This window comes from Esox lucius, chromosome 11, assembly GCF_011004845.1.
Source record: "Esox lucius isolate fEsoLuc1 chromosome 11, fEsoLuc1.pri, whole genome shotgun sequence".
NCBI classification, from domain to species: domain Eukaryota; kingdom Metazoa; phylum Chordata; class Actinopteri; order Esociformes; family Esocidae; genus Esox; species Esox lucius.
The window spans coordinates 14,294,693-14,305,593 of record NC_047579.1 but is presented as its reverse complement, the minus strand read 5'-3'; the positions used below and the strand labels follow the sequence as shown (position 1 = coordinate 14,305,593).

General features: G+C 40.7%; 1 long non-coding RNA gene across 1 annotated transcript; it reads left to right on the top strand.

Moving 5' to 3' along the window:
• Window positions 1-8,219: 8,219 nt before the first annotated feature.
• Window positions 8,220-10,629, top strand: LOC117595304. Its single transcript, XR_004576502.1, has 3 exons — window positions 8,220-8,245; window positions 9,599-9,652; window positions 10,487-10,629. It is a non-coding gene; the product is annotated as an uncharacterized LOC117595304 (long non-coding RNA).
• The last annotated feature ends 272 nt before the right edge of the window (window positions 10,630-10,901 follow it).

The window sequence follows — 10,901 nt, the reverse complement described above, 5'->3', positions numbered from 1 at the left end:
GATTGACCAAATAAAAAAAACACAAAGCATTTTGATATACATTTCCTTCTTTTCCATTATCTTCATACAAGAAAGAATTAACCCTTGTAAATTTTTCAGGAAAACGTGTAGACATAGCTTTCCATCTCCTCTCACTTAATTGCCATAGTTAAATTCCATAACATGCCAATTACATGTGATACCAATTTCACGTGTTCGCATATACATAAGTTCTTGCATAATTTTTTTTAGTTCTTAGTTATTGCCTTGATAATAGAAAATATGAGCTAGGCATCATGTATGACAGTTGCCAAAGTGAGATATGAGCTAGAAAATGACCAGATCCTGCCATGAGCTAGGAGACATATCTTGTATGTACATATAGGGCTTATATGTGGATATAAAGAAGCAATACAGGAGACCTATATGGCCTGTATATGCACATATATGCACCTCAATTTTGCCTATATGTGGCATATACACGCAAAAATTATCAGCATATGTATTATCATATATGTGCATATAGACTGCATATAGGTTACATATATGCACATATATCCTCATATAGGTTCTTTCCATGTGGGACATGACAAGCGCTGTATGGAATATTGAGACATACCGGTAAACCATACAACAGTTTTCAGATTTCACTAATACTATTGGTCCATTTCCATGTCAATGAAGTATTGAAAGGTTCCCCAGTTAAAAGCCCGTATTTTGATGATTACACATTAACAATAGTTAGGTTGTTTGTCGTTGTAGCCTCGTTTGAACGCTACACTTGAAGTAAATCTGTACTGAACACTGTGAGGGCACTTTGTACGGGTACAGTCTTTCTGGTTTCAGTCACTATGTATTCATGTCATGTCAACTAGTGTAGTGAGCCTCATGTGTGTTGAGCCCAGTGATAAATCCGTTTATTCCACTACATATGGTTATTGTCACTGTGAACATGAGTTGGTTACATTGAATGTCATTAGCCTATAGCCCTGTAGTGTCATATGGTGACGTTATTTGAATGCGTTTTAATTACGGGAAAATAGTGATGAAGGGCATAAAATGCACGGTCCGCCACTGCCAGAATGTCAGAAATGTCCCATGTTCACTGGACCTCAATAGTCTGAGGAGCAACTGCTTCTCTCCTGAATGCTGGATTCATAACAGAGAGGAAACAACCCGGCTGAGTCTCCTCTCCTTTCTGCTATCCTGGTTGACTTACGGCCCCGCCAGGCTCTTCCCTATTAGATGGATCCAGTGGTTCTTCTTTTCTCTGTTCTGTTCTACTTATTGTTCCTATAGTGGGAAACGTTCCCTCAATTAGACATGACCATCGGGGAACATCCTCCAAAACACACCCCATTTATTACTCATTATTTAAAAGGGTCCCATGAGAGGCTCTGTGAGAGCAGGCAGGCTGCCTTTATTTTTTTCTGTTCCCCATTAACTGAAAAACAGAATCACAACACAGAAACCAATATCCTTTGTTAGTCAAATGGAAACCATTCCACGGGTTGACTTGAAAAATATTGATCAATCTGTTTTTGTACAATTTGATTATTTATCCTTATCACTGAGATACCCAGATAAAAACTATTACTGCTTTATGTCTATATTCTGTTATCTGTGTATGTCACCCTTTTCTACCAGTCCACTGATATGTCACAGAGTCCTGAATGATTCTTTCTAAACCAGTGTTGGTCTTTTCTACCAGTCCACTGATATGTCACAGAGTCCTGAATGGGTCTTTCTAAACCAGTGTTGGTCTTTTCTACCAGTCCACTGATATGGCACAGAGTCCTGAATGATTCTTTCTAAACCAGTGTTGGTCTTTTCTACAAGTCCTCTGATATGGCACAGAGTCCTGAATGGGTCTTTCTAAACCAGTGTTGGTCTTTTCTACCAGTCCGCTGATATGGCACAGAGTCCTGAATGGGTCTTTTTAAACCAGTGTTGGTCTTTTCTACCAGTCCACTGATATGGCACAGAGTCCTGAATGAGTCTTTCTAAACCAGTGCTGGTCTTTTCTACCAGTCCACTGATATGTCACAGAGTCCTGAATGGGTCTTTCTAAACCAGTGTTGGTCTTTTCTACCACTACTCGTAAAGCATTTGTGTCATGGTACGGTGAACAGCAGCGCCGCCGTGCCGTACATTCTCAGTTTCCAACACATATGAACACATCCCGGACTGTCACATGTCTTCAATCATTCACACCAGGTCCCTATTGATATCGTTTGTAGGTGTTTAAATGTTTCCCCTTTGCTCCCCACATTGTGGATCATTGTTGCTGTCATGTTTGATTGATTGATTGATTGATTGATTGATTGATTGATTGATTGAGTGTGTGTGTGTGTGTGTGTGTGTGTGTGTTCGTTCGTTCTTGTTTATATGGTATAGGGGGACATTTGACCTGAAATCTCACCAGCACTATGAGGACATTTTGGTTTATGAGGACATTTTCAATGTCCCCATAAGTCGGGCACTGTAGAAGAACTTCCTTCATTGTTATTAACTATGTCCTGCTTTTTTAACTCATGTCCTAATATACCATAAAGACCTGGTTTTGTTGTGTATCACACACATCCCATACTCCCCCTATGTCTGGTTGTTGGTAGTGCAGCTTGATACGATTTTTTTTCATTGGCTCATGGGTTGTATGCATGTCTGATCACCGATTGGCTACTGCTTCTGTCAATAACGGGGACGATCGTTGATTCGCGGTTGCGTCTGTGAGTCACCGCATTCTGGCGGCAAACTATCAACTTTCTATGTCGCGAGCCTATAGCTAGTGAAAACCCCGCCAAGATATGCTGAAGCTTATTTTACCTCAGAAGACATCTTCACTACTAAATAGGTAAGTAATTTTTCTATTCACACAATTGATCAAATGTATTATTTAGTTTACAATTTTATAGCTAAAATATATAAAATGTGCAGTTTAACACAAACGTGAACAGGGTAGAGTAATGACTGCTACAGTACTAGTAACTTGGTAATTATGTACTGTACTCCTGTTCTGTTGTTCAAGCAGGCTAATGGGTTAATACTACTGAGATTAAACTTGCGTTGATGTTATTATTGGAGTGTCTCGCAGTTTTATAGTCAGTCCTGAGTGTTTTTGTAGTCTGGTTAATATGAGTTTTTTTTTTGCATGTGCTTAAAACATTTGTTAATGTCGTATTTCTGTCCGAAACGTGAGTTAATTGTTGTCGTCTGCTTGTTAGCGGTAAGTAATTGTTTCAAGCTAACGTTAGCGAATGTAATGATGGACATTCAATGGGCTCTAAAGTGCCAGCAGTTTCTTCTCTCAAAATTATTTCGCTTTTAGTGTTGTTTAGAAACTGTATAAAAAGCCAATACATGGCCTTGTGTTTCGCCGTGTTTGAGAAATGCTCCATCGTTGTCCATTTGTCCGTTTGACTTCCGGGGAGAGTATCTGCTGGCGTTGTTTCTGAATTGCCGCTTTTCCTCAGAAACTGTCCTTGTAACGTATTGTTTGTCTTTTGTTTTTATGAGTTTGCTTTATGTTATTGTCTTTACCCTCTGGCTATTCTGGATGTGAAGTTGGACATCAGTCGGCTGCCTCGTTTTGGAAAATCACTAACATCATAAAGCTAGTAGCTAATCTTGGCGTGGTTTGTGAGCTGGGTAGCCGAAACGCTAATGTTACAACCGCGTTGAATCTGTGTTGAAGGACTTCCGATTTTATTCCACTTCAATGGACACCTCTGCATTTTGATAACATCAACACCACACCGGATTTCACCTGAAACACGTTTTAAACTTGATTGGCTCATACTTTCCTCCAGACTACCACATTGCTGGCTGGCTAGCTCTACAGTTCATATATCCCTCTTTGGCCTGCGTTGTGTCATCCTGGTCTTCACCTGTTTGTTGTGACCTGGGCTCCAGCAGACGACTTACTCTGAGTAAGTCACCACTGTCTTTTTGTCTGTTGTCTACTGGTGAGGGCTGTGTGTGCTGTGGGGTCTTTTAGCAGCCAGGGTCTGGTACTGGCTAGGTTGGTTTTATAGTCTGTCTTGTGTTTCCGTGTGATTGTTCTGTCAACTCAACTGGATCCATAATCTTTGCCATGTATCAGCAACCATACCTCCACCTGCTTCTGCTGTTGACATTGTACCCTGGATTATTAAGGTTCACACCCAACATTCGTCCTCCTACAATATTCTACTCCCGTTTGGATCTACTAGCTTTGAATAACAACTACCCACCTCCTCCTGTTGTAACCCAGCGTGCCCGTTCGTCTGGCATTTTCTGTAGACGTCTCTATCAACATCGAGGCTCCCGACGTAACTGGTCTACCAACTCTAACACCTATAGCAACATAATCTCCATATGGTCTCAGTCCCGTCCTCCTAGATACCCTCCATATCGAACTATAAATCATTCTTTTCTTCGCCCCCTCCAACCTATGACCATCTGTACCCCCACTGCACCCTGTCGGAACTACCAATCTTGCTCTCCTCAACACCCGTTCTATTAACAATAAAGCTCCACTGCTACATGAATAAATACTGGATAACAAACTGGACTTCCTTTTTCTCACGGAAACCTGGCAACTGACAGATGATTTTTTATCACTCAATTTAGCTACTCCCCCTGGTTACAATTATCTGTGCCACCCCCGTCTCACTGGTCGTGGTGGTGGACTAGCTGTATTATACAATTCCACTAACAAATTAACTGAACCTCATTCTCCTCATTTGAATACATTGCTTTCAAAGCATCATGCTCCCTGACCACCATTCTTATATATCGTCCCCCAAAACACAACTAATCATTTGTATCTGATCTAGCAGACCTACTCACAATCATTACACCTTCCTCACCCCACCTACTCCTGCTCGTTGATATGAATATTCATGTTGACACACCAAACTCCAAACTTGCCTCTGATTTTATTGCTGTATTGGACTGTTTTAATATCACCCAGCACGTCCATTTCCCCACTCACATTAAGGGCCACACACTCGACCTTGTCTGCTCTGTCGGCCTTAACCTCTCAGATATTTCCCCTTCTGTTTTCCCCCTGTCTGATCACAAGATTTTACATTTTTCTTTCTCCTCCAAAATACCCCACAACACTGATAAGCGTCTAATCTCCTTCCGTAATATCAAAGCTGTCGACCCTCTCCATCTCTCCACTGCCATTTGCTCTGCACTACCCCTGGAACATGCTCCCAACAACCCTGATGATCTGGCAAATCAGTTCAACAGCGCTCTCTCTTTCTCCCTTAACACTCTGGCACCACTTAGAGCTAAGCATGTTTCATTCACCACCTCATCTCCCTGGTTTACTCCTGAGCTCCGTTCTCTGAAGCAGGTTGGCAGACGCCTGGAACGCCTGGCTAGATCAACGGGGCTCACTATTCACACCGAAGCATACAAACATCACTTCTCTACATACAGAGATGCCCTCAGTACTGCTCGGTCCTCCTACTTCTACAACATTATCAGTAGCTCTAATATGAACTCACATACCTTATTCTCAACAGTCAACAAGCTACTTCAGCCTCGCCATAACAACCATACCTCACATACTCTCCCTGCCAGCACTTTCCTTTCATTCTTCAAAGACAAAATCAAAAAAATCAATGCATCACTGTTAGGTCAGTTTCCCTGTTCCCTTTCTCCAACCGCTGATTACTCACTCTGTCCACCGCCTGTCCTTCGCACTCACCTTCATACATTCTCCCCCATTGACTCTGACTATATCACTAAAATCATACTCTCGTCCAAATCAACTTCCTGTTCCCTTGATCCCATTCCAGCCTCTCTCATTAAAGCCTGCCTGCCTGCACTCTGTCCCTACATCACACGCATCATTAACCTATCCCTCACCCATGGCATTGTCCCGTCCATCTATAAAACTGCTGCTGTCACTCCCATCTTAAAGAAGCCTGGACTAGATACCACCATCCTGAACAATTTCCGCCCGATATCCAACCTCCCCTTCCTTGCCAAAACCCTGGAAAGGACGGTTGCCTCTCAACTCCAACAACACCTGCTTCACAATGACCTGTTTGAACCCCTCCAGTCTGGTTTCCGCCCACTCCACAGCACAGAGACTGCACTACTCAAAGTTGTCAATGACCTCCTCATCTCTGCTGATGCTGGTTCCCTCAACATCCTGATTCTCCTGGATCTGAGTGCCGCATTTGACACCGTGAGCCACCAGATTCTCCTCACCAGGCTCAGGGGTCTGGGTGTTGAGGGAACCGCACTCTCCTGGCTGCAAACCTACCTCACAAATCGAACCCATTACATCTCCCTCAGTCACCAAAAATCTGAAATATCAACAGTCACGCAGGGGGTCCCCCAGGGCTCTGTTCTGGGTCCCTTACTCTTCATTATTTACATCCTCCCCCTTGGTCAGATCCTCCGCCACTTCAACCTTAATTTCCACTGCTACGCTGATGACACACAGATTTATCTCAGCACCAAATCTCTCACCAACCCACCTCTGGCCCATATTGAATCATGTCTCTCTGAAATAAAAATATGGATGCATCACAACTTCCTCAAACTCAACAGTGAAAAAACAGAACTTCTTCTCATTGGCACCAAATCCACCCTTAGTAAAACTGGCACATTCTCTCTCACCATTGACAACACTGTAGTTTCTCCTTCCCCCTGTGCTCGCAACCTTGGGGTCATCCTTGACTCCACCCTATGTTTCGAGCAACACATTAAACAGACTGTCAAATCATCTTTCTTTCATCTTCGTAACATTGCAAAACTCAAATCCTCCCTCCCCCCACCTGCAGCTGAAACTCTGATTCATGCATTCATCTCCTCCCGTCTTGACTATTGTAACTCCCTCTTGTCCGGCATCAACTCCTCATACCTCCATAAGCTCCAAATGGTTCAAAACTCTGCTGCGATGCTTCTTACTCATTCAAAGTCCTGGCAGCACATCACCCCCATCCTCTGTGAGCTTCACTGGCTCCCTGTCAAACAGCGCATTGAATACAAAATACTCCTCCTGACTTACAAAGCCCTCCACAAACTTGCTCCCCCCTACCTCTCGGACCTTCTTCAACACTATCAACCTTCACGCTCACTCCGCTCTTGTACAGCAGGCCACCTCATCATCCCCAGATCCAAGCTACGGAGCTTTGGTGACAGGGCATTCTCCAGGGTTGCTCCCTGGCTCTGGAACTCACTGCCACAATCCATCCTTGACTCTGACTCTCTTAACACCTTCCGCCTCCGCCTTAAGCCATTTCTGTTTAAACAAGCCTTCCCATAGCCCCTTTGTTGTTGTATATTTTATTTCTCTGTGTTCTTTGTTTTGCTTGTTTTTGTAAAGCGTCTTTGGGTCATTGAAAAGCGCTATATAAATCCCATGTAGTATTATTATTATTATTATTATTATTATTATTATTATTATTATTATTGAGAAATGACAAGTGTTCCTCTTGTCATGATCTGATAATTTGACTGATGTATCCCTCATTCACCCAAGTAGGTGAGTAATAGTAATATAATATGAATATAGTGTATTGTCAGGCGTTGTTGCTCAACTGCGGGGGTCCTGTGCGGTCTAATAGTAAGAACAAGGGGAACGAGTGGCAAGTACATTGATAGGCCTACCTGTTGTGGCTGAGTAGCGCCCATACTAAAGCCACAATTGATATTGAGTTGGAGAACTGTCTTTCATCACTCATAGTTCACTATTACAATTGGGTTAAAATAACCCTGTATGTTGGGTTGTGATGTAAACACAGCACATTTGGTCAGATGATTGACTTGGTATTTCATAAGTGAATAAATATTTAGACTTTGTATTTCATAAGTGAATAAATATTTAGACTTTGTATTTCATAAGTGAATAAATATTTAAACGGTTAGTAACTGAATGTGGTTGTATTGGCTGCAAACATGAATTACTTGCATCTAAAATATAGGTTTAAAATGCAGTCTTTTGGTATATTTATTTGTGAACATGACCGCATTTATCACTGGAAAGTGTATATTTGTACAGTGATAATGTAGGCTAATAGAATAGTTGGTTTAGCAAAAAGTCTAAGAAATATTTTTCTATTTGTCTAGTATTGATGCAGCAAACACTGAATCACTTGCCAGATTTGTCAACGATGACCACATCAATCCGAACAGCAAAATGAAAAGGCTAACAGTTAGAGGGAAGCCCCATCTCTGTTTATTTGCAACGACTGACATAAAACCTGGAGTTGTAATTTCCTATGATTATAGTTACTCGGACTGGCCGTGGCGAAATAAGGTAAATTCTAATGTTCTTTGAAGCATAATCTAAGATACAGTGACTTGCAAACACTAAGTAAACAAAACTCTTGGACATATAAATGTTGTGTAACAACATGTAATGAAATTGTAATTGTAATCTTTGCCATTAGATTTGCACAACATACAAATTATTCCTTTCAAAACAAGTTGAAAAAAAAGAACTGACAACTGTTTGTTGTATAAACAGACGGGTAAAAAATTTAAGGGAAACACTTCAAGAAATTAGTGGAGGAATATTACGAATTACGGAGCATCCATTTAGGTGTACTGTGTGATACAATTACCCGGTGCCCTAACATCTAAATCATTAAATACTTTGGATATTGTCAATGTTCATGTAATCAACCAGGCATGAGGGGTGTGGTATATGCCCAATATACCAAAACTAAGAGCTGTTTTTAGGCACAATGCTTCATGGAATATGTTGGCAATATACCGTAAACCTCTGCTGGGCCTTGTTGCTCTACTGAAATAGTTCCCAATGCAATTAGAGAATTGAAGTGATATCATAGCCATGGTATACGGTCCCATATATATTGGCTATCAGCCAATAGGTATTCATGATTCCACCTACCTGGTTTGTGAGACTGTATACCATGGGTATGACGTCACATTGCTTTTTACTGCCCTCATTGTGTTTGGTAACCAATTTAATAGAGCTTTAAGGCATCTCTGGGGTTTGTGAAATATTGCCTGTGTCCTGGCGCTCTGTGTTTGATCGTGCCTAAGAACCGCTTTTAGCCGTGGTATATTGGTCATATGACACCCCCCTCCCCCCGATTTATTGCCTCCACGTATCACGGCAGTCGGACAATCAGCATCCAATATACAAACCACCTGGCTTAGACAATTGAAATCTTTGAGTAAAATCTTCAATTGGAAAGGCAATTCAGTAACTTAGCCTTGTCAGATATGCTGACATCATATTATTTGAGTGCTTCCTATTATTAATATTCTTTATGGTTTTAATGGTGACGTGGATTGGTTTCTCTGTGCTTCTATATGTGGATGCCATGCCTAAAAGGGAACTTTCAAACATAAATGTTCAGTATGAACGGTTTACATGTGTTGAGGAGTGTGTGTGTGTTTGTATATGATCTTATACTGGTGTACAAGGACAGCATGCCATATGGAGACTGTTTAATTTCAATTTGAACTGTTTTCAATTTTAATGGTGTGTGTGTGTGTTTATGATCTAATACTGGTGTAGGAGGACGTAATGTCTTATGGAGACGTTCTAGTGTTTGTGATTAGTTAAACCGTTTGAGTCTAGTTTGATAGTATAATACTATTGGGCTAATGATTTTAAATGTCTTCTTTCTCTTCATAGCAAATCCATGTCCAAGAAATGTCCGTTACTACAGAGACCGAGAACACTGAAGAGGTGCTTTTTTATTTCATTTAAATCATTAAATATACTGGAACTAGAGCTGTTTATATAATGTAAGACTTTGGATATTGTCAATGTTCTTGTAATCAACCATGCATGATGGTTGTTGTATATGCCCAATGTACAGTTGGGAGAAAGTATTTGATACACTGCCGATTGTGCAGGTTGTCCTGCTTACAAAGCATGTAGAGGTCTGTCATTTTTATCATAGGTACACTTCAACAAAAATCCAGAAAATCACATTGTATGATTTTTAATTAATTTATTTGCATTTTATTGCATGACATAAGTATTTGATCACCTACCAACCAGTAAGAATTCCGTCTCTCACAGGCATGTTCGTTTTTCTTTAAGAAGCCCTCCTGTTCTCCACTCATTACATGTATTTACTGCACCTATTTGAACTTGTTACCTGTATAAAAGACACCTGTCCACACACTCAATCAAACAGACTCCAACCTGTATGGAGGAGTGGGCCAAAATTCCTGCTGCAATGTGTGCAAACCTGGTCAAGAACTACAGAAACAAAAGTTTCTGTACCAAATATTAGGTTCTGCTTTTCTGATGTATCAAATACTTATGTCATGCAATAAAATGCAAATCTATTACTTAAATTATACAATGTGATTTTCTGGATTTTTGTTTTAGATTTCGTCACTCACAGTTGAAGAGTACCTATGATAAAAATGACAGACTTCTACATGGTTTGTAAGTGGGGAAAACCTGCAAAATCGTCAGTGTGTCAAATACTTGTTCTCCCCAGTGTAATTGGAATAGAACCGTAATGTACTGTTTGTTAATGGCAATTCTCTTAATTTTTTTTCCCAGTGTCAGCATATTCTTGTACATGCTGTTGCATCCTCTTTGGACAAATGCAATGTCTGCAGTGGTGGCACAATGTCATCACTCAGGTGGTCTGGAATGCAATGTAAAGGTGTGTCTTTTCTTGCCCCAATCTTCATACTGTATGATAAAAAACTGTCCACAACAAAAACGATTTTTAAACATCGAGACTGCTAGTACCAGTTGATTTTGGAGATGGGTTTGATATAAAAAATTTTCTTTTATAATCAAGCCAATATTTCAATTGGCTTCTGATTTATTTAAATGGAGAAACAAAGGTAGCCGGTTTCCAGACCTCAATGGGCACAGACTTTGTAAGAAACAAAGGACTGACATTCAGGAGGCAAAATGAAAAAGCGATCAATACACAAATGTAAAGATTATCATTCAGTACATAATT